Source organism: Pseudorasbora parva, chromosome 12 (assembly GCF_024679245.1).
Source record: "Pseudorasbora parva isolate DD20220531a chromosome 12, ASM2467924v1, whole genome shotgun sequence".
In the NCBI taxonomy this organism is placed as follows: Eukaryota; Metazoa; Chordata; class Actinopteri; order Cypriniformes; family Gobionidae; genus Pseudorasbora; species Pseudorasbora parva.
The window spans coordinates 2,633,344-2,659,167 of NC_090183.1; the positions used below are offsets into that span (position 1 = coordinate 2,633,344).

Below are 25,824 nucleotides of genomic sequence, written 5' to 3' on the forward strand. Positions count from 1 at the left end.
TTCCGGATGCTTCTTATTTCAGTAGCGCAACTTGGATCTGATACATACACCTCCAAATCAGGCTCAAGGTCACTGCCTACGTCCTCGTTTCATTATGCAACGGCCCCAGAAAGTGCAAATCACACTTACAAATGTGTGAATGTCACTGCACTAGAAAACTAAATTAAAAATAACTTGTGTTTTTGCATTTGATTGGTTGATTTTTATGCCCTCATGTTCATTATTTTATCCTATAAAGTCTAAAGTCTAAAAAACAAATGTTTTGCTTTGATATTTTAAATTCAATGCATTGACATTCGTGTTGTTCTAGAGCCGCTGTGTGTCAGCTATTTGTGTGTGATTATATCAGAATGAAGTGATCATATATAAGTCTTAAATATAGTCTGGAGCTTGTTTACACTCGTGTCCGTTTGGGACTTGACCTCTTCGGTATGGAGCGGTGTGTGTTTCTCTGATGTGCTTCACATCAGTTCTTCTCAAGTAAAACAAGGCAGTGAATTCCTCCTCGTCCTTTGAAAGAGATTTTCAGATAAACCTTCACAAGGTTCATGTCAGATGAAGAGCTGATATCCAGCCTGCGGCTCTTGGACATTATAAGTAGGGATGCACGATATATCGGCTGATATAAATAAGGAGTTATTTCCTTCAGAGACATTTCAGATTGCACAATGCGTTTGGTTTTAAATTGCTTGAAATATGATTGTAATCACTTGAAAAAACCTCTGTCATTTTGACCTGAAATTCACTTTTGAAATACATTTTTTTTTAAATTGGAGTAGTCCAATACTTTAGGACTTTTGTCGCACTTGAACCATGAATACATTAAAAAAGTTTGTGTTTGAAATGTAAAAAAATAACAAATCAGTCCCTCGCGGGTCAATTTAACCCCCTTTAGAATTAATGGAATGCACATAAAAATGCAACGTAAAAATTAAACCAACTAAACTTTACCAAAAATTATTTTATAATGTCAACATGTGTATCTGAATGCATTCTGAAGACAAACTGACTTCAGGACCCAGCGGAACAGCTCATCCACTCCATATAGAGATACAGTATAAGGCAATCTAGAGTCAGAAATATCATGTTATATTATTATTTTTTCCACAAGAGGTCAGCAGCAGAGACACCCAGTGTAAAGGTCTTAGCACACTGAGTCTGATATTTTCGCATGCATGTTTTCGTATTCGTGATCCGAAAAATTCGTCACGCACAGAGACCTTGCACACTGAGTCCAATGCGGATTAATGAATGCGTTACGGGGAAAAAACGCAAAACAAGACAAGGTGACATCTAGTGAGGATGCTTTGTTTGTCCTGAGGAGATTGTGTTCATCCACTCCTGCGACTGATTAGAGAGGAGAGTTTCCCCTCCTATCAAGCGGTATTATCCAGACCGACCGATTCAAAGTTTCAGTGTCAGTAAGTCAGTTTGATGCTTTGCTAGCGATACTGGAGGCACATATTAAAAAGAAGACCACTAATTTCCGTGAATCAATTGATCCCGAACACCTGGCAGTATGTCTGTGGATCCGAACACGCACGCACGCACACACACACACACACAGCTTTACAGAGACTTGATGTGCTATAATTATAGCTGTGATATAATAATATTTGTGGTATTTTTGCTAGAATAAAATGTATGGTGGCTCTGAGTTGTCAAAATTGTTCCGAATTAGTTTTTTGACGGACGAAAGTTTCGGAGGCAGTGTGCAAGCTTGATTGACATAACGCGAGGTTGAATTTATTTTTTGACGTGCGTAAATTTCGCATGCGAATTAGGGACTCAATGTGCAAAGGCCTTAAGTCATTCCTAATTATTTGCTAAATAATAAAATATGAATGTGCTGTAGCTATATGATATGCAGAAAATGCAGAAGAACCATTTCATTTCCAAGATATCTGAATTTGACATGCATCATTTTGAGGTCATACCATAGCATAATACTGTTATTTACTGTAAGGTACTTCGTATTGTTTCACATACAATTTTTTTATACCGTGACAGCACTGATGAAACAATTTTCACAAATAATTACGTAGAAATAGTAATTAACACTGAATTAAATGGGAAATTATTTTGAAGTAGAAAGAATAGTTTTCTTGTAAAACACTCCAATAATCAATAATCAAAAATCTCAAAAAAACAATGTCTTGTGTACTTGGCAGTATATACTGCACATTATTAACTTCAATTTTGCCATTTTTTGAGTGTCAAACAGCTTTACTAATTGGTTCTGAGGGACAAACATAATAACATTAATTATTTACATGCATGGACAAATATGATGGTAATGGCGGCGGTTGCTGTGTGTACACTCTGGGTAAAAATTCTGGGTAAAAAACAACCCAGGTTGGGTCAAATCTGGACTAACCCAGCAACTGGGTTGTTTTAACCCAGCGATTGGGTTGTTTAAGCAAATATTTAACCCAACCGTAGGGTTAAAACAACCCAATTGCTGGGTTAGTCCATATTTGACCCAACATTGGGTTAAAACAACCCAGCATTTTTTAAAGAGTACTGGTCATTTGATGGTCATTATGTCTGTTTACCAGAAAAGTGTGTGTGTCGTCTCTCTTCTTGGCTCCCAAAGTGGAAACTTCAGGGTAATGTTGCCAAGAGAGAGTGTGACCCACTGCTCATAAATTGTAAGTGCAGACTCGTGCACATGCACTGGGACAGACGCACCGGTGTTGGGGAGTAACTAACTGCCAGTACTAACTTAGCTGCACTAAGCCAGTATAGTGTGACAGTAGCTGAAGGGTTTGGGGGAGGGTTTGAACACTGTTTCACAATGAAAAACAAGCACTGAATACTGCACACAATACTGCATGGCTAAAAATATGAAATAATAGCAATTAGGGGTGAGCAATATACCGCCAGACATGATTAACTGGTAGAAATATGTCAACCGGTAGAGATTTTAGACTATATATACTTAGCAGTGCTGCCCTCACGAAAGCGTATTTGTATGCATTTTTAAGCATTGCCGTTTAAAGCAAGTGATTTTAAACTGTTAAAGTGCAATATGTAGCGAAAGAAAATGTACTTTTGCGTGTGAGTACTGAGTTATTTTTGACACCTAATTGAGACTCAATGGTCAAATACAGACACTTATGTGTCAAAATGCCCATCTTTGCAAGTACCCTCATAAATACAGTCCTTGAGGCCTTAAAGGGATCCTATAATGCCCCTTTTTACAAGATGTAAAAATCTTGATCATGTCTGCCGATGTGTACATAAGTCTCTAATGTCCTCTGTGTGTGTAGATAGTTTAGTTTAATTACGGTTATAATATCTGCTGATGAAGAGAGAACAGGGATAGTTTAGTTTAATTACGGTTATAATATCTGCAGATGAAGAGAGAACAGGGATAGTTTAGTTTAATTACGGTTATAATATCTGCTGATGAAGAGAGAACAGGGATAGTTTAGTTTAATTACGGTTATAATATCTGCAGATGAAGAGAGAACAGGGATAGTTTAGTTTAATTACGGTTATAATATCTGCTGAAGAAGAGAGAACAGGGATAGTTAAGTTTAATTACGGTTATAATATCTGCTGATGAAGAGAGAACAGGGATAGTTAAGTTTAATTACGGTTATAACTTATGTTGTCATCTTGCTTTATGACATGTTGTTGCATTTGTGCTCGTACTGTAATCGCCATAAATGTGAAAGACGGACGACAGCTTGAGCGATTGAACTTTGAGCGTTGTAACTTTGCAGATGTTGTTTATGCTCAAACAGCAACATTACACACTCACTAAAGTTAAAAAAGTCAAATCATAATCAGCCACCCCTTTAAATTAATATAAACAGCTGAGAAAGAAAACGCATGTGTATCAGTATATTGGATCCGTGCATTCGCTATTTAAGTGACAGCCGCCTAATATTCCTGCTGCCGTCTGTGCCATTAATGCTAATCAAACAGCAAAAGACAACGAGAAAATCACTCGCTGCTCACTGATTTGAATCGAGTACATTCCCGGATGATCCCAAAGGGAGGTTTAGTCAGATTTAACTCACTTCGGGGGACAAGTTGGTCCCCAAACTATAAGTAAACACACACACAAAACTCTTTCACACACGTCTGCTCACTTGCATACAAACACACTCTGTCTGTATGTCTTGTAAGAGGAGTCGAGTGTGTGTGTGTGTGTCAGGCTTTACTTAAACTAATGGCTCCCAGGCGTGCAGCGCGGCCAGACACGCTGGAGCCGAGAGCTGAGCAGGAATGCCACTACAAACAGAGAGAGAGAGAGAGACTGACGGACGCAGAGAAGTGCTTGGAGAGAGATTTTGGTGTGGAGGAGATTGGATGTGGATTTGGAACTGTGTGTGTGTGTGTGTGTGTGTGTGTGTGTGTGTGTGTGTGTGTGTGTGTGTGTGTGTGTGTGTGTGTGTGTGTGTGTGTGTGACTGAGTTCAGGGCGAGTGTGTTCACATCTGTCGCCCTGCTGTGTTACGTCCACAGATGGAGGAAACGTCTTGCAGATGGAATTGAAGGCTTGTAACGCTTTGGATAGAAACAGGCTCCTGTGCTCTTTATAATGTGTTTAAAAGAACATTTTCACCCAGAATGAAACAATGTGACTCGTGCGCTTTACATGTGCTCTCAATAAAGGTTACAAAAGGTTTTTTTTTATTTTATTTTGGTTCCAAAAAATGGTTCTTTTCTTAGTGTGAAGAACCTTTACATTATAAAGAAACTGGAAAGATTCCATTAATGTTAACATTTCTTCATGGAACCAATAAAGAACCTTTATTTTTAAGACTATGTAAAGTTGATGCTGTTTTGGAGACAAATATATTGACATTTGTGTTGTTAGTTTAGTATGTCAACATAATACTCCTAATAAGCACAGAATAAGTCACAGCACATGCAATTATTCGGTAAAATAGTCAAGATTTGAGCTATCTTTGTCTAAATATATTACAATTCCCTTGCTTTGTCTGCGATCTTAAAGGGGGGGTGAAATGCTGTTTCATGCATACTGAGCTTTTTACACCTTTAAAGACTTGGATTCCCATCCTAAACATAGACAAAGTTTCAAAAACTAATGTTGGACGTTTGATGGAGTATTTCTGTGTTAAAAATACTCCTTCCGGTTTCTCACAAGTTTCGGCGAGTTTTTTTCGAGTATGGGTCGGCTTGACGTTAATAGAGCGGAAGGTCCTTGTGGGCCGTACGGGCTCTTCTCCCGGTAGGGTGCGCACGCGTCACTAGAGGGAGAGAGGAAATGCACGCTGTAAACAGTCTCTCAGCTGCAGATCCAGTCGTCCGTGAACACTTATGTGGCGCGCCGTGCTCCACTTTATTCCTATGGGTGACGTCGAGCGACTTCAACGCTTCAGCACAGCATTCCGGGAAGGCAGCGCTGCATTTGAACCGATTTGAAAGCAGAAATGACGGGAAGCTTCAAGGCATCGCTTCAGTCGCGACGCAAAGTGGATTTCCACGGTCACTGCTGTCACAGGACTTCACCAAATCATACCAAAGAAGTGTGTTTTTGACGGAGCGGTCCTGCTTTGGAAGATGCCGGTGAGTAAATCAACTTCAAATGTCTCTGCTATTGGCTACCGTCGCATGAGTAAACATCAGTAAACGATACGATCGCGTGCTTCGTCATTCAAATGCGCTAACGGTTACTCCATTGTTGTTCTGTATAACGTTACACTAGTCTGACGTGCAAAACCGTTTTGCTTGCTACCTCTAAGGTCTAGTCACATACAATAGTCCATTAACCGAATCATGTCCTCATAAACTGCACACAAAGGCCCCTAAATACAGTACATACCACAGAGACGGACATCCTGATGTTGCCGTTTCTCCTGTTCAATTTATTTCAGCCTCAGATTTGATTGTGGATCATTATCTGTATTAGCTGAGATAGATGGGTTTCTCCACGCTTGAGGACGTCACCGCTTTGCGCACTCATCATTCTTTAGCTCCGCCCACACGATACGCCTCCTGGCGCTCGGTTTTTTCCGGAAAGACTCGGTACAGCCCATATTTCTTTTATAAATATGATAAAACTAAAGACTTTTCGGAGATATGAAGGATGCAATACTACTCTATAGGTACTCAAGATTGACATGAGATTGACTGAAACTGAGTGTTTCACCCCCCCTTTAAGCTAGGAACACACCAAGCCGACGCCGATCAATTAAGCAAACTGCTGAGTCGGCTCACGTTGGCTCACGTCGGCGGCGTCTTATGTCCAAAGTTGCCCTGACACACCAAGCCGACGCTCGACATCCGACGGCCAATAGCATGTCTGTTCTGCGCCTGCGTAAGAGGAAATACCTTTCCGCTCCAGCTGGTGGCAGTAGTCTGTTTTCGTTATTCGAAGTGGGAAACCGAAAGAGCGATAAAGATATAAATCAGCTGTCGTTTTCGTTCACCACACAGACGGATTCGTGCATTTCAGAAATGTCTGATACGTTGCAAATGGCGTTGGCGTTGTCAGCCCTTGGTCTTTTACTTGTGGAAGAGGAAAGGAAGAAGCGGACGCGAAAAATACGAAGAAAGCGCACTAAATGGGTGAAACCATGGATACTCAAAGTCAAAATGTGAATGATGTGTTACCATAGATTATTACACATGTTCACCTATCAATTAACCATAACAATAACAGGGGGACTGTGGGGAACACACCGAGGAAACTTAGTTGGCCGACGCACAAAAACTGCCCGACGACCGACCAGTTTGTCCCAGTGCATTTTGGTATTGCCTTCATCGTGAAGTATTATGCAATATGATGAATAAAATAAGGCATTTTAGAAGAAAGCGTGAGCTTTTGTGTAGTTTGGTCTAGGTAGGCAGCACACTTTAGAACAGAGCTCGTCTTCTGTCATTCCCAGCACACACTTTTCATTGGAAACAGACCTTCTGTGGCGTCTCCATATGTGGTGTAATGGCCACACACTCCTTTCAGATGCATTTCTGAGCAGAAAGTCGTTTTTTTGTTTGTTTAAGCCAAGCTTTATAGATGTGCTTTTACATGCAAATGAAGGGAGCTGGTGTTAACGCTCATTAGCTCAAGTAGCAGCCCAAACACACTCCCTAAAGAGCACAGATCACTGTTTGCACACAAGCAACAGGGTTTTTACTCACGGTGCATGTGCAATGTTAATGATAAACATGCAGCATATGATGGGCTAGTGTTGAGTTGATTCTGATCAGCATTAGTTTTCTGTGTTTGCCATGCAGATTTTATATATATATATATATAAAATATAAAATAAATATATTGCATGTACTATCATGTATAGTATATATACACTCTAAAATATGGGTCAAATATGGACTAACCCAGCGATTGGGTTGTTTTAACCCTGCGGTTGGGCCAAATATTTGCTTAAAACAACCCAATTGCTGGGTTAGTCCATATTTGACCCAACATTGGGTTGTTTTTTTACCCAGAATTTGTTAGAGTGTATATAAAAGTGCCGGGCAATCGATTAATCGTGATTAAATCCCATCCATTTGTGTTTACATAATATATGTGTGTGCACTGTGTATTATTATTATTATTCATATATAAATACACACACATGCATGTACAGTATATATTTAAGAAATATTTGCATATATATACTGTAAATATTTATACAATTTATCTTATATATAAATATTAATATTTTATATATAAGTATGTATTTGTTTTAAATGTATACATGCATGTGTGTGTATTTATATATATATGAATAATTATACACAGTGCACACACATATATTATGTGAACACATGCATGCAATTTAATTGATTGTTTGTCACGATTAATCGATAAATATATTTCATGTACTCACATATATTTAATTTAGGTACTATTTTTACATTTATTTTTATCTCAGAATTCCCCCAAAATCAGTTGATTTAGTCTGAATGATGATTTCAGGTGATGGTCTCCCGTATTGACCAGTTAACTGTATCGCTCTTTCACTAAACATGATGAATTCTTGTTATTCCTGCTCGTATCGTGTTTCGTTCTCTCTGTCTGTGAAGCCAAAGGCTGGAGATCTCTGAGAGTGAGGTCATGCATTTTTGACTTTCTTTTTTGGACAGGAGGAGAGATTGGCCGCTGGTCAGGGCTCTGTTTATTTGTCTTGAAGTAGATGGAGAAGGAGATAGAGAGCATGTGTCACATGACACCATATTGTAGATAATGTTTCTTATTACACGTCAGATTTTATTAAACTTCGCCTCATTCGCCCCAGGTGAAATAGAAAATGATCTGACGGGCACATGAAGGGTTTATTAATAATCACTCAGTTTGGCTGTTTTTTTCCCCTTTCTTTAGGGAAAGTTTATAATATCTGTCCATCAAACAAATAAACATATTAGCAAATATAAAACACACACACTCTCATACAGACGCACACACACACACACACACACACACACACACACACACACACACACACACACACACACACACACACACACACACACACACACACACACACACACACACACATTCGCTCTCATACAGACACACACACACACGTACACATACATACACACACACACACACACACACAGACACGCACACACTCACTCACACACAGACTCTCACTCTCATACAGATGCGCACACACACACACACACACACACACACACACACACACACACACACACACACACACACACACACACACATTCGCTCTCATACAGACACACGTACACTCACACACAGACATGCACACATACATACACACACACACTCACACACAGACACGCATCACACACATTCACTCACACACAGACTCTCATACACACATGCTCTCACACAGACAGACAGACAGACACACACACACACACACACACACACACACACACACACACACACACACACACACACACACACACACACACACACACACACACACACACACACACAGACACAGCTCTGTGCTCTTACATCAACACATGATTTCTCCTGAGCAATTTTACACAAAACATGTGCCATCAATTAGGGTCTCATGAGCTACAAGAGAGCAATCTTTGAGCAATAAAACAGCACTTTTTGCATGTGAACAGTGTGAGATGTTGAATAATTCAGACTATAGTAACGACACACACAGTGTGAGGTGTTATGGGTAACTACCCCCCCCCCCCATCTGGCATGCACTTTGTTTAGCCTTTGAGTGCCAGAGCAGTTAGTTATGTTAATGAGCCTCCTCTAGTTGAATGTATTGAATAGAGCAGCGGCTGATTGGCCAGCAGCCATACAGTGGGCGTGACTTGGGTGGTGACATCAGCCCTGCAGAGAGAGAGAGAGAGAGAGAGAGAGAGAGAGAGAGAGAGAGAGAGAGAGAGAGGCGTGGAAGACTTTCTAAATCCCATAACCCATCTGGAGTCCATCTGTGCCTCGCTGGCGGTGGGAGGACTCGGACTGCATATGTGAGAGAGTTTCAGACACATGCCTCACATATGAACGCGCGGCAGATAAACCAGAGTGATTTACACTGTTTGGAATAAGACACGAGCAGGAGAGGACTATCAGAGAGAGGAGGTGAGCTTCATCTGTGTTTGCTCTTCCTAAAATGGCATTTATGAGCTTCGACATCTTCAACATAGTAATACTATAGTAACAGTGGATTAAAGGGTCTATGGAGGACTTGGTGTTTGAAAATTATTTATAAGAATTAATCATAAGCACCACCATGGAAGCATCTTGCAGTGCCTTGCATTGTAAAGAACTCGGCACATGCGAACTGGTATGGCTTATATCAAATATCCCATCGCTTTACTGTGCTACTTCCACAGCTCTTTCTTCACAGTAAGCGTTATTACTTTTGATTTAATCATCTGGCATGCATGAATATGGTAATCATTCAGTACGGTGGTATCATATAAAATTTGGTAATGGTTTAAAAATACACACATGCACCGCTGTCAAAGTCCATCTGGTTAGTGCATTTAAATTATTACATTAATGTGTTATATTATTAATATATGACATTATAATTATTATTATACTAAAATTACAATAATGTTTTATATCTATATATCTATTTATCTATCTCTCTCTATATATATAACATTTATATTATATATATATATATATATATATATAATAAATATATGTATGTATATATAAATATGTATGTGTGTGTATTGTGTATAATTTAATAATTATACACAGTACACACACATGTAAACAAACTTTTATTTTGGTTGTGATTAATCTCTTGATAGCACACTAATGTGTGTGTGTGCATGTAAATATAGATAGATAGATAGATATAGATATAGATTATATATAATTCATGTTCTCACTGTCATGTTAAATGCATGCAAATTTACTTAATAGATTTGTTTTATATATCTATATATTTTATATATATATATATATATATATATATATATATATATATATATATATATATATATTGCATGCATATGTATGTATATATAAATATGTGTGTGTACTGTGTATAATTTTTATAATTATACACAGTACACACACATATTATGTAAACAAACTTTTATTTTGGTTGTGATTAATCTCTTGATAGCACAATAATGTGTGTGTGTGTGTGTGTGTGTGTGTGTGTGTGTATATATATATATATATATATATATATATATATATAGAGAGAGAGAGAGAGAGAGAGAGAGAGAGAGAGAGAGAGAGAGAGAGAGAGAGAGAGATAATATAGATTATATATGAATCATGTTCTCACTGTCATGGAAAAGCTGGAATAATCATGGGATTTTGAAATGTTGTTTTGGGGCTTTAAAGAGGTCAGTGGGAATGAATAACATCATGGAAAGTGTTTCTGCTCGACTCTAGAATATTTCATCATCTCATGCGACTGTAATCTCTATAAAAACCCTTCACGGTGAAGCGAGTGTGATGGTTTTGTGGCTCCACGTGGCAGAAGCTCCAGGTGAGCTGAGCTGCAGACGGAGGAGAGAGTTTGAGCGAGAGCTTCGTTAAACTAACCCTCGTTTAACTCCAGCGGACTCTCACGCAGGAGATCCGCCAATGAAACCATTAGACTGAGGAGTTTAATGTCAGCTCGACGTGCTGTTGCTCAGGAGACTCGGCAAAATCCCTCAGGATTATGTCATCCAGCGAGAATACAGAGCTATAAATCATGTTTGAGTTCATCTCTTGTGTTTCAGACTCTGAGCCCAGTTTTAGATTCTCCTGAAACTCTAGATTCGGTCACATTAGGATTTTATATGTTTTATAATTTGGGACTGACGTCCGTCTCTGAGCGGTGTGTGTTTCTGCGGGTCTGCTGTGTGTCACTTTAACACAATCTACAGCCCGAGGATGACTGCACACCGTCATACTGACAGCGCTCTGTGTGTGTGTGTGTGTGTGTGATTTTATTTCTTCTTTCCCTGTAGACTTGCTGTCTGCTTTTCTGTACAAGCTCAGAGCTTTGGACTGGAATCAAACTAGTGCTGAAAGCACATTTTACCACCATCTCTAGTGTTTTACTTCATGCCTTTTCTGAAGACGTTTACTGTACTTTAGTAGCGTGATGAGATCAGTTCATACACTATACTAGAGGTGGGGAAGCTTTTTAGAAAGAGTCTCTTCTGTTCACCAGGGCTGCATTTATTTGATCAAAAATACATCAAAAAATGTAAAATATTATTCCAGTGTAAATCATCTGTTCTCTATGTGAATATAGTAAAGTGTAATTTATTTCTCTGATCAAAGCTGAATTTATCATCTTTACTCCAGTCTTCAGTGTCACTGATCCTTCACTAATCATTACAAAACTTTAAGTATTAAAACTTTGAACAGTAGTGCATATCTTTACTTTAATATCATTGATATTCTTATTTAAATTTTATTAGAAAAATTGTGTTTTCAACTAAATTTTGTTGTGTGCATCTAGTTTTGCTTTAACTTAAACTAAGCTAAAATAATGAATATCACCTTGGCAACTAGCGGAAATATTTAATTTTATATCAGGTAGTTTGTTTAATGTCAAGTAATGATTTAAATATATATATATATATATATATATATATATATATATATATATATATATATATATATATATATATATATATATATATATATATATAATTTTTTTTTTTTTTTTTTTTAAATAATATCATTTATATATTTAATATTTTTTTATAATAATTATTTACTTATTTATTTATAGTACCTTTAAAAGTTCCAAAGCACTTTACAAGAACATACAAATAAATAAAAAAAACATTGAGAGAAACATACATTAAAAAAGACATGTATATAAAAACAGCACTAAATCATGAATATGATGCAGAGCAGACACACACACACACACACACACACACACACACACACACACACACACACACACACACACACACACACACACACACAGCTCAAGCACAAGGCAGGAAGTTCCACATTATCTTCGCTAAAGCAGCGCTAACTGTCGTCTTGTCTCATCAGGACAGCGACGTATCCGAGCGATTAGCCTTAAAACAACCGTTTTAGTGTTGCGTGTGATGGAGGTGTGTGTGTGTGTGTGTGTGTGTGTGTGGCGGAGCTCAATCACACCATTGTCCTGCTTCACTCCCACTCGCCGTTAAAACCTTTGACCTCCTGTGTGGTCCGAGGGCCGGTCAGACATCAGCTCTAGTGGTTCTGGGTGGCTTGTGCTCGGTGACCCGAACAGCTCTGGAGGCCCTCAGGGGCCCCGGAGGAGGCGCTGCAGACCTTTTGTCTTTAAGGGCCTCATAATTAGAAGATCTAACGAATCTGACCCCACGCTTGATGTGTGTGAGAGCGGCGCTGTCAGAAGCAGCTCTCTAAAAAATGCTGGTTCAAAAACAACCCAAGTTGGGTTGAAAATGGACAAACCCAGAAATCGGGTTGTTTGAATGGGTCCATTCACTGTGTTCAAACAACCCAATTTGTGGGTTCGTCCATTTTCAACCCAACTTGTGTTGTTTTTAACTCAGCATTTTATAGTGAGGGTACTTTTGATATTTACTGTGGTATTAAATGTTATTAAATATTCATGCATCAAGGAATTTGCATCATTTCCCTAAACGAATAACATGGCAAATTAATAGTAAAAAAAAAAGTCGATTTTTGTTCTTTTGTGTCAGACTTTTCTTAAGTAATTTTAGTGGGATTTATAAAGTACTAATTCATATTTTTAATTAGATTTTTTTAAAGTTTTAATCATTTTGTTATGTGCGTTTATAATTTTTTAAATATATCTTTTTAACTTTAAATTTAGTTTAAAATTTGGTCATTTTAATGTGTACGTTTATAATTTTTATTATATATTTTTTAAATATATCATTTTAACTTTCATTTTAGTTTAGGATATGGTCATTTAATGTGTGTGTTTTATCATTTTTATTATTATATTTTAAATATGTATTTATGTTTAAATATGTCTATTTAACTTTAATTTTAGTTTAAGTTTTAGTAATTTTTATGTTATGTTATGTCTTTTAAACTATTTTTAGCTTAAGTTTTAGTAATATTTAATCCTTTTTTTAAATATGTATGTTTAACTTTAGTTGTAGCTACACTATAAAAAATTCTGGGTAAAAAAACAACCCAATGTTGGGTCAAATATGGACTAACCCAGCGATTGGGTTGTCTTAAGCAAATATTTAACCCAACTGCATGGTTAAAACAACCCAATTGCTGGGTTAGTCCTTATTTGACCCAACATTGGGTTAAAACAACCCAACATTTTTTAGAGTGGTCATTTTGAAACATGCTTTAAATGATAATATTTATATTTAACTTAGTTTTTCTAATTTCATTTTAGTTCTATGACTTTAACTTTTTGCATCTGCACTCTAAAATGCTGGGTTGTTTTAACCCAATGTTGGGTCAAATATGGACTAACCCAGCAATTGGGGTGTTTTAACCCAGCGATTGGGTTGTTTTAACCCTGCGGTTGGGTTAAATATTGGCTTAAGACAACCCAATCGCTGGTTTAAAGCAACCCAATTGCTGGGTCAGTCCATATTTGACCCAACATTGGGTTGTTTTGTACCCCAAACATTTTTGAGTGTAATATTTATATTTTATTTAAATAAATAAAAAATAGTTTTAGTTAACAATAACAACTCTGACAAGTGTTGGCTGGTCCTTTGATACACACCGTGGTTCTGTTTGCTTTACCAGAGCTCATGTGTCAGTCTCCATTAGTGGCAGATATGTTCAGATTTGGTCCAGATAATGGACAGCCTGTTGTACATCTGGGCCGAGTGTTTGTTCTCCCACGCGTTCAGCATCAGGCCTGAGACGCTGCAGCTGGGACAGGGAGACGGGACTGGAGATCCTGCTTAGATCACACATTAACATTTCAACAGACTCTTATGGAGTCGGCTTGATCTCTGTGTTTCTAAAACCAAGCGGAATGAGCCAATCAGAGCAGCCGTTGAGTGATTGATAACCCGGCCAATCAATTAGTCCCACAGAGGTCAGAAGGGCAGCAATTCAATGAGCAGATGCTTCCGATGAGCCAAACGACAGTGGCTTTAGTCACGACACACACAAACACACACACACACACATGTTTGTTTTTGTGAAATGTGAGGACATTTTTATACCGTACAAACCATATTTTCTCTCCCCTACACTGCCCTTGCCCCTAAACCTGCCCATCACACACACACACACACACACACACACACACACACACACACACACACACACACACACACACACACACACACACACACACACACACACACACCTAAACCTACCCATCACAGGAAACATTCTGCATTTTTACTTTCTAATAAAAACTCCTCCTGTGTGATTTATAAGCCTTTTGTAAAGTGGGGCCATGGGTAATGTCCTCATATTTCACCCTCTCCTGTAATACCTGTGTCATACCCATGGCATTATACACATTTGTGTCCTCATATGTCACAAACACACACACACACACACACACACACACAGACACACACCGGATGCTCCCAAATCTTTTGCACAAGCAGTTTCCTGTTAGTGGATATTATTGCTATCGTCAGTATGTCAGTAAATGTTTCCTTCACTTAATTATGCCATTGTGCATCTAAGTGTTTGTGTGTGTGTGTGTGTGTGTGTGTGTGTGTGTGTGTGAAATCCATATCAAACAAAAACAAGCTGTAAATGCAGTCTGACATACAGGCACCTACATCCACAAGTCAATGCATTTTGTTTGTATTGTAAAATAATACTTATAAAGGAAATACATTTTGTGCAAAATATCCTCAGATCAAGATCTATACAGAACATCATTCTGTCAGAATTTATTTATAATGGGACTGAAATTCACATCACTGTAGTATTTCAGTCTTTAACCTACAAAAATACCATGGTATTGTGTACCATAAGACTGGTTTTGTCAGAGTAATATGGAAACAAGTCAAGCAAAGTTCAAAATTTGGGTTTACAATATTCATACTTTGTTCATATTCAAAAGTTTAGGGTCTTCAAGAGCTTAAGACTTTTATTCAGCAGGGATGCGTTCAATTGATCAAAAGTGACAGTAAAGACGTTTATAATGTTACAAAACATTTCTATTTCAAATAAACATTGTTCTTTTTAACTTTTTATTCATTAAAGAATCCTGAAAAATAAAATGTATCACAGTTTCCACAAAAATATGAAATATTGATAATCATAAATGTGTGTTGAGCGTCAGATCCTCATCTGAGAATGATTAGTGAAGGATCAGTGACACTGAAGACTGGAGTAATGATGATAAATTCAGCTTTGATCACAGGAATAAATCACACTTTACTATATATTCACAGATGATCTACATTTTAATTATATTTCATATATTTTACTGTATTTTGATCATATAAATGCAGCCTTGGTGAGCAGAAGAGACTTCTTCCAAAAACAGTAAAAAATCTGACCGACCCCAAACTTAAAGTCTGCTTCTGTAAGATCTTCAGATGCTAAATGAATAACCTCTAAAGAGATGAATGCGCCAATAAATCGGTGTCCGGTTTCTGCACGGGTGAGATTTGAATAATCTGCGTGAGTTTGGCAGGTCAGTGCGGCTGAGCCGATAAATGAAGTTAAAGTGAGTGGCGTTGATGAGCTCAGGGTCAGGACGTGATGTTTTAATTGAAAAGCTGAGAGGATTTAACGTGCAGTGACTGTCTGTCATTCGCTCTGCTGTCAGGAGACACGAGGCTTCAACCTGTTGCATGTGCTGAGAGAGAGAGAGAGAGAGAGAGAGAGAGAGAGCAGCAGATGTGTGTGTGTGTGTGTGTGTGTGTGTGGACTGATAGGCACCAGGTGCAGCTTTTGTTTTGCCTTCCTTTCTTTAACTCGCCCTCCGCCTCTCTCTCCTCCTGTCAAACTCCTCTGTTCCTCTTTTCCTCCCCACAGGAACTTTATTGCTCAGATGAGCTCAGGAGACCCAATGGGGTTATTTCACTTATGATTCTCCAACTTTGTCATATATTTCTCCATAATATCTTTAAATGAGACGAGTTGTCAGTAAGGATACAGAGCTTTTGAGTTCACATTGAGATTTGAGGGCAGCTATCGGAGATCGTTTTATGCATTTTATTATTTGCATTTAGTATTAGTGTCTGGAAAGTCCATTTGTAACGAATATTTTCTTAAAAACATCCTATTTTTTTCACCATAAAGTCACATCACATGCATAATCATGACCAATCATCATTTATGATCATGTAAATGAAGGTTGGTCATGATCATTGGGGTTACTCGAGCACAGAAGTAATATGTATTATTTATATGCAATTACAGCAATTAAATGGACACAACCCAATTATTATATTGTTTTAAACAAAGAGAGGCCAGGCTTTTACATCGACTCTGCCTCAGTGTCACTCAGCTCATGTACTCACAACCAAATCAACCATCAGTTTATTTTCATAAGATGTTTTAGGAAAAATCACTCATATATGCATATCCATATTCTTGTCATAAATCTTGTAAAGACTGTAAAGGTTCTTGAGTTGCATCAAACTGGGTTTCATTATGGAGTTGATTTAGATCCAGAAATCAATTTAAAAAACCTGAACAATTCCTGAATTTGAATACAATTTTAATTGAGGAGACAAATAGGATGCAGAATTGCAATAGGAATTTGTTTAAGTAAAATTAAATTAAATTCCTAGAAATTTATACTTTTTAGTATGCAGATAGATAAACGGATGGATGGAAGACACAGACAGACAAATGATAGATGGACGGATGAATGATGGATGGAGGATTTACGGATGGATGAAGGATGAATGGATGAAGGATGGACGAATGGATGGACAGATAGATGGATGGCTGTGTGGATGAGGGATGAATGATGAATGATGGACGAATGGATGGACAGATAGATGGATGGCTGTGTGGATGAGGGATGAATGATGGATGAAGGCATGGACATATGGAGGGATGGATGAAGGATGGACGGATGGATGGATGGACAGACAGATGGATAGATGAAGGATGGGCAAATGGATGGATGAGTGAACAGACAGATGGATGGATGGATGGAGGGATGGATGGATGGATTTATGGATGAAGGATGGATCGATCGATCGATGAATGATGGATGGATGGATGGATGAAGAGTGGATGGATGGAAAGGTAGACATATAGATATAGATTGATTGATGGATGAATGGATGAAAGTTGGACGGATGAGATGGATGGATGGAAAGATAGACATATAGATTGATGGATGGATGAATGGATGAAAGGTGGATGGATGAGATTTGATGGATGGATATATGAAAGGTGGGTGGATGAGATGGATGGATGGATGGATGGATGGATGAATGTTGGACGGATGGGAAGATAGACATAGATTGATGGATGGATGGACTGTCATATAGATGGATGGATGGATGGAAGAATGGACATTTATCAAGTTGGAGTTTATGCTAACTTCAATTAGCAATTAATCATTTTGTAGAATATTCTTTTTAAGAATAAAATATTCCTGAAGCAGAGTTGTGTTGTTAAGAATCTCTGCTGAATCCGGAGCAGAATATCTCCGTTTGCTCTCATTAATATCTAGAAACTGTTGAGGAGATTTTTCTTCTGCGGTGGATTTGGACACAGGTGACTGTTGGAGACTCCAGCTGTCCGCTCGCACCCCCATCAGCTCCATATGGTGGAAGAACAGAAGGAGACGGAGGGGGGAGGGACAGAAACATCCGTCCCAGCTCTTTCTCTTTCTGTCTTTCTCTCACACACATAATGATCTGATAGCTTAACCCTTTTGTGTCCGTGCTGGTCTCTCTCTCTCTCTTTCTCTTTCTCTCTCTCTCTCTCTCTCTCTCTTTCTCTTTCTCTCTTTCTCTCTCTCTCTCTCTCTCTCTCTCTCTCTCTCTCTCTCTCTCTCTCTCTCTCTCTCTCTCTCTCTCTCTCTCTCTCTCTCTCTCTCTCTCTCTCTCTCTCTCTCTCTCTCTCTCTCTCTCTCTATTGTCCCGATCTCTTTAAGTGATTTCTAAACACTCGGCGTGGCCGCATTGAAGCGCTTTTAATGGGAATTCATATATCATTTTAAACAAAGACAGGCCGGGCTTTTAAATCACCTCTGTGTGCCTCGATGTTTAACGTTTTGGGGGAGTAAACCTCTTTCAGATGGGTTTGGTTATATTCTCAGAGTCGGCACATTCATTCACAACCAAATGAGATGTTTTAGGGGAAATCAGTGATGTATGCATATCCATCTTAGTCAGAAACCTTATGAAGAACCATTAGTTGCATCAAACAGTTCCTAATGTTTCATCATAGATTCAAGATATGGACATTCATTGAGAATGCCTTTGAAAATCCAAATCAATTCCTGAATTTGAATAAAATTTCAATTGAGGCAACAAACAGGATGCAGCATTCAACAGATAGATGGATGGATAAGGAATGGATAGATAGAGAATGGATGGATGGAGATGGATAGGGGATGGATGGATGGATGATAGACAGAGGATCGATAGATAGATAGATAGATGGATATATAGGGGATGATGGATGGATAGATAGATAGATGGATATATAGGGGATGGATAGATAGATAGATAGATAGATGGATATATAGGGGATGGATAGATAGATAGATAGATAGATAGATAGATAGATAGATAGATAGATAGATAGATAGATAGATAGATAGATAGATAGATAGATAGATAGATAGATAGTGGATGGATGGATAGACAGAGGATCGATAGATAGATAAATGGATATATAGGGGATGGATAGATAGAGGATCGATAGATAGATAGATGGATAGATAGATGGATAGATAGATGGATAGATAGATAGATGGATAGATAGATAGATGGATAGATAGGGGATCAATAGATAGATAGATAGATAGATAGATGGATAGATAGAGGATCAATAGATGGATAGATGGATAGATAGGGGATCAATAGATAGATAGATAGATGGATAGATAGAGGATCAATAGATATATAGATGGATATATAGGGGATGGATAGATAGAGGATCAATAGATATATAGATGGATATATAGGGGATGGATGGATGGATGGATTAACTGATTGCGCATTAATGCATTAACTGACCAATGAGTATCAAATATTCTGGAGAGATGAATGTCAAATGTTTATAATAGTTGATTGGTGGTACATCATAATTTAATATAATGATAGTAGAAAAAAAGTGAGTTGAACAAGAACATATTTTGCAATTGTTTTGCATTATGGACTTTATGTTAGCAGTGCACATGTTCTCTGCGGTGCTTTAATATCTGAGCAGCGTATTGATTCATGATTCGGATCACGTGCCAAACTGCTGAAATCCACAGGTGGACAAAGTACACAACTTCATTACTGGAGTAAAAGTAACAGTACTACTGGTCAGATATTACGCCGTTACAAGTGAAAGTTGTAAAAACTGATTTTTACTTAAGTCAAAGTACCGAAGTATTTGTTTTCAAAAGTACTTAAGTATCAAAAGTAAATTTCCTTTTTTATGTCAACGCATTATTGTATTATTGTTGTATAAATGCACATTATGCCATCATGGTTTAAGCCAGTCAGTGACGCTCCATCTGACACACTAGCAGACGACTAACTTAAACTCATTTAAATACTTGTATATAAGTTACAAAGCTCTTTATAAAGTGCTGTCACTTTAAGGCCGAATGCACGGATCCAATACACTGATACACATCTGATATTCTCACACTGTTCACCTTCACTGAAGACAGAATCAACTTTGTTTATAAATCAGTGTTTAATAAATGCTGTGAAATCATTGAACTTCACGAGACTCTACAAGAGTGATTCCTGAAAGGCTTTCTGCAAAAACCCAAACACCTTTAAAGAAGAAAAAAAATCATCCACCGACTCTCAAAGCTGCGACAGAAACGACTTTCGACTTTGAGGACCTTGATAGAAATGTAGTGGAGTAAAAAGAACGATATTTGCCTCAAATGTAGTAAAAGTCATAAGTTTCCAGAAAAAAATAATACTCAAGTAAAGTACAGATCCTCAAAAAGTGTACTTAAGTACAGTACTCAAGTAAATGTGCTTAGTTACTGTCCACCTCTGCTGAAATCACGTGACATTGGCGATCCGAATCATGAATCAATTCGCTGATTCATAACCGTTTGAATCTTTATTTGAGGATTGAACACAAACGCGGAAGAGAAGCCAATGCTGAATAAAGTCGTAGTTTTTGTTATTTTTGGACCCAAATGTATTTCTGATGCTTCAAGAGACTCTAATTAACCCACTGATGTCTCATATGGACTACTGTGATGATGTTTTTATTCCCTTTCTGGACATGGACAGTATAGTGTGCATACACTTGCATACGCTCTCGGACTAAATATAAAATATCTTAAACTGTGTGTGAAGATGAACGGAGGTCTTACGGGTGTGGAACGACATTAGGGAGAGGAGTCAGTGACATAAAGTTCATTTTTGTGTGAACTAACCCTTTAACGGCTGTGATGAGTTTAACAGCGGTGATGAGTTTCTCATCTGTGTGTGTGTGAGAGCTTTATGAGTGTGAGACGGACAGGAACAGGTGGCAGTCAGAGGAAGCTGCTCGCTTGCTGTTCGCAGATCAATATTGATCCGCACGGATATCTCAGAGCTAACAGAGCCGTGTGCTCTTCCACACGGATCCACACCACAGCTGTGCGTTCGCTGCAGGAGGAAGTGTGTGTGTGTGTGTGTGCTGGACTCAGATGAAGGCAGGGTTTTCATTTCACTGACTGATAACCAAAGTCTCCAAACTCGCCATATGTCCCCGAGACTGCAAAAAAAAGACACGTTTTTATAAGCCTTCATTTTTTTGTTTTTGTTATGCATAAATATGCATACATGCATAACATATGCATAAATGCATAAATAAAACAGTTTTTGCATTTATGCATATTTTATGCATGTTATGCAAACAAATACAATTTGGAAGAGCCGTCAGTATAATGCTAATGTAATGATATGACACTGACAAAAAAGTCTTGTCAATTCAACTTCAACTATGTCATGTGGTAAGATACAAAAACTTTAAAAATAAATAAATATTGGACTAATGTAATGACTACACTGTAAACAAAGTTGCTGCCTTAAATTTTTAAGTACAATCAACTAGGATGTTAAAGTTCTTTCAACTTAAAAGACCTTAAACTTGTTTAAAAAATGAGTTGAATCCTTTATAAAAAAAAAAAATTTGAACTTTTTTTTTGAAGTTTTGAACTTATTTTGATGAGTTAAAGCCATGTAAAAACATCTGTGGTCATTAATTAATTAATTATTGGTCATATCATTTTTTACAGCAGCTAAACTGATTTATTTTGAAAGAACTAAATTAAATTGTGTGTGCAAATGTTTTAATTAAAATTATTAATTGATTGTATTTAGATTTAGGACTTTCATCAAGACAAAAACGATTATATTATAATTGATTATAAATAATTAAGTCTTGTTTTTTTAGGTTGGATGAACTCAGTTATAGTCAACCATCTTAAATTATTTATTTCATGTCAAAAAAGTTATTGTAGACGTTATCACGTGACATACATTTTCTAAGTTGAACTGACAAGATTTTCTTTTCAGTGTAAAATTATATGAATGTTTATTTTACACAATATTTACATGCAAGAAAATGTACAAAAAAAATTAATTAATATTTCAACAAAGCTGGCTTTATTGATCATCTCAAAATTGCCAAATCTGCCCGATCAGTCTGGCGAGATCTGGATCTGTAATCGGACTCAAAGGTCTTTAAAGTGTCGTATCTGTAGTTTCTGGTGAAACTCTGTGTTGTCGTTGAGAAGTGAAGCTGTAGTTCTCCACAGGTGTGATGATAATCTCCGCTGACAGACGGGCTTGTGTACATCCTACGGTGTGGCACAAACCCAAATGGCGGAGCTTCCTATTTCTCCCAAACCTTCCCGTGTTCCCACTTCCTGCCTCCTGAGGGAAACAGGTGTACGTGGAAAGCAAAAAAAAGATGGCATGTGATTTTTCAGTCAGGCATTAAGAGGGGCAGCCTGAAGGACCCGAAGCGGGGCTCAGGTGCGCTCACAAACCACAAGATTTGTCTGTGTGTTTGTGTTTGAGTGTGTGAAAGTGTGTCGCACCTGTGACTGCGGCGCTTTCCATTAGTGCGTTAAGATGAGGAGTGTGTTTGAGTCTCACAGTCACGATAAAAGACAACGAGATTCAATGAAACGTCGATACAAATCCTGTCGTCCTTCATTCGGTTTTCTTTATGCAAAATATAATTTTCATTTGAAAATATTCAAATCCCATTAATTTAACCATGTCAACATTTGTCATATTTATTTTTATTGTATGAGATTAATTGCAGTAACGAGTCTTAAACCGCAGAAAGCAATGCATTTATCCTTCTACAGTTTATTTGATAAAATAATTCATCACGTTTATGAAAGTGATATACCTAAAGTGTCAGATGCAAATTATTTAAGTAAATGCAATGTAAAAATAAGTAGAAAAAAATTATGCATAAATTAAATATTTGATAGTACATATTTATATATAATATATTTTAATTTTATAAATATATACACAGAGTGCATGCTAATATTTCTTAAATACATGAATGAGTGTGTATTTATATATACATAAAACACATATAATATGTTAACATGAACTTTTAGTTTGGATACGATTAATTTTGACAGCACTTATATATAATAGAATATTTATATATATATAGTCATATTATTTTATATTAATTTTTTATATTGTTTATTTGAATTTGATGTATTTAAATACATATAGAGCATATACTGTAGAAAATGACATGATCAATAAATTGACATGTTTTTGCATTACTTTAACTCATCAAAATAAGTTAAGCAATTTTCAACTTTTTTTATAAGTTATATAACATTCAATAATTTTTTTAAGTTAGCTAACTGTAATTAAAGTTTAAATTAATTAACATCCAATTTAAAAAATGTAAGGCAGCTCCTTTTGAAACGTGAAATGTCTTTTTTTATATGAGCTTAACCTGCAGAACACAGTGCAAAAAAAATATTTTTTTCCATTTCCATGCAGAATCATGATTTCTATTTTATGTACATTTCTAACAAGTTTCTTTTTTTTTAAATGTAATGCACTACACAACTCTCATAGAGTTGTAAATGCACATTTTGCAGTAGTTATAAGTATATAAACAGACACAATCAGCATAATAGCTCATTAAATATATCTGACACCTCGTTTAACAGGATTTCTGTACACAGATTGCGCTCGACTCTTCTGCTATGTGTCAGACTCGTTCAATATGTCGTCTGTTTATCGCGGCTGCAATGAAACGAAGAATGGAGCGCTATAACAATCCCATTAAAAGCCGCCTTACTTTTCATTGTTAAGTGGAGAGCCCCATTTAAAAAACTATACGGCGTAATCCCTCACGGAGAAACGCATTCACTGCATTAGTTTCCCATGAATAAACATTAAACAAAACACGCTTTTCAGCCAGAGAAGCCCCGTCCATCCATGAAAAGTCGTCTGGTAAGAAGCGTTTCATGACCTTTGACAACTCGATCTGTGTGGGTCTATTAGCCGCCTTTGTAAAAGCATTTCCAGCGGTCTGATATACTCGAAATGAGGCCGATAGCTTCTCTCACGGCTCTTTCAGAACAACAGCACCTCTGATCTACGACTTTTGGGCCTGGTGGTCCATTCAAACGCAGAAAGTATGCGTTTAGCCCTTGACGGCTTTTGTAAAGCCTAGTTAGCAAGCGTGAAATGGCCCGATTCTCCATTCTTAAGCGGCATCAATGATCACCCTTTCTTTCACGAGGACAAAACCTGGTTCATTTGCACTTCAGCTGTCGAGACTCCACGGATCTTAAACAAGGGCAAAAAACATCTGGTGTGCACCAGAAAGGAGATGATGGGTTTAGTAAGGGTGTGAGGGCTGAGATTAGAAATGTATGCCACTTTTAGAGGTTTTTTTTTTGCTCAATTGGATTGTTGAAGTCTCTTTAAACATGAATTGCATTCATTTGCATTCATTTGCATTTGTGCTTCTGTTAATGATTGTGTAAACGATAGATCACAATCTCAATTCACTTATTCCTAAATGACAGGGATTTTACTGGGATAAAAGTTCATAGTTTGGATATAAACACTGTCTATGGTAGCGCTCAGAATGAGCGAATCACCTTTAGAAAGTAATGCGGCAGTTCAAATAACTTAGGCGACGAGTGACTGTGACTGAAATAATGTCGTTTTGTTCAAAAGATTTGTTAAAAAAAATATTCATACATAAAACAAGTGACGTATTTATGAGTGAATACTTTGAGTGAAAGAGTGAGTGAATCATTGAATCATTCATTCAAGAGATTTGTTCTAAGATGCTAATTCATCCAGTAATGAAACAAGTGAAGTATTTATGAGTGAGTCATTGAATCATTCATTCAAGAGATTCGTTTAAAAACACTGATTCATCCAGTAATGAAACAAGTGAAGTCTTTATGAGTGAGTCATTGAATCATTCATTCAAGAGATTCGTTTAAAAACGCTGATTCATCCAGTAACGAAACAAGTGAAGTTTTTATGAGTGAGTCATTGAATCATTCATTCAAGAGATTTGTTTAAAAACACCGATTCATCCAGTAATGAAACAAGTGAAGTCTTTATGAGTGAGTCATTGAATCATTCATTCAAGAGATTCGTTTAAAAACACTGGTTCATCCAGTAATGAAACAAGTGAAGTCTTTATGAGTGAGTCATTGAATCATTCATTCAAGAGATTCGTTTAAAAACGCTGATTCATCCAGTAATGAAACAAGTGAAGTATGTATGAGTGAGTCATTGAATCATTCATTCAAGAGATTCGTTTAAAAACACTGATTCATCCAGTAATGAAACAAGTGAAGTATGTATGAGTGAGTCATTGAATCATTCATTCAAGAGATTCGTTTAAAAACACTGGTTCATCCAGTAATGAAACAAGTGAAGTCTTTATGAGTGAGTCATTGAATCATTCATTCAAGAGATTTGTTCAAAAAAACTGATTCATCCAGTAATGAAACAAGTGAAGTATTTATGAGTGAGTCATTGAATCATTCACTCAATCAAAAAAATAATGTATATATATATATTCTCTTAAATATCAAATAATATTTTGTCAGAACCCCTAAATGTTATTTTGTTTCGGTGTCTGTTTAGAATCATGATCTCTATTAGAAACCAAAAAAACAGTGATTGTCAGTCTATCCAGAATCGTGCAGCTCTAATAAACGATGAACGCCCACACACACAAGATGGAAACGGTTCAGAAATGAGAGGATCCAGTTCTTTCTGTGATTTTAATATCAGACTGAATGAGATCAGAAATGTTCTTATTGGGTTTTAATGAAAATCGCGACATGAGCAA

General features: G+C 37.1%; 1 protein-coding gene across 3 annotated transcripts in view; it reads left to right on the plus strand.

Moving 5' to 3' along the window:
- Nucleotides 1-25,824, plus strand: part of cbfa2t2 (CBFA2/RUNX1 partner transcriptional co-repressor 2) — a 67,315-nt gene that overhangs the window by 14,966 nt on the left and 26,525 nt on the right. Inside the window, exon 1 of one of the 3 annotated variants that reach the window (XM_067458757.1) lies at nt 9,343-9,522. The exons of the other annotated variants lie outside the window; for them this stretch is intronic. The gene's annotated coding sequence lies outside the window, so the exon portion shown is untranslated. Of the gene's footprint in view, nt 1-9,342; nt 9,523-25,824 lie in introns of those variants that run through there. 3 annotated transcript variants of the gene reach the window in all.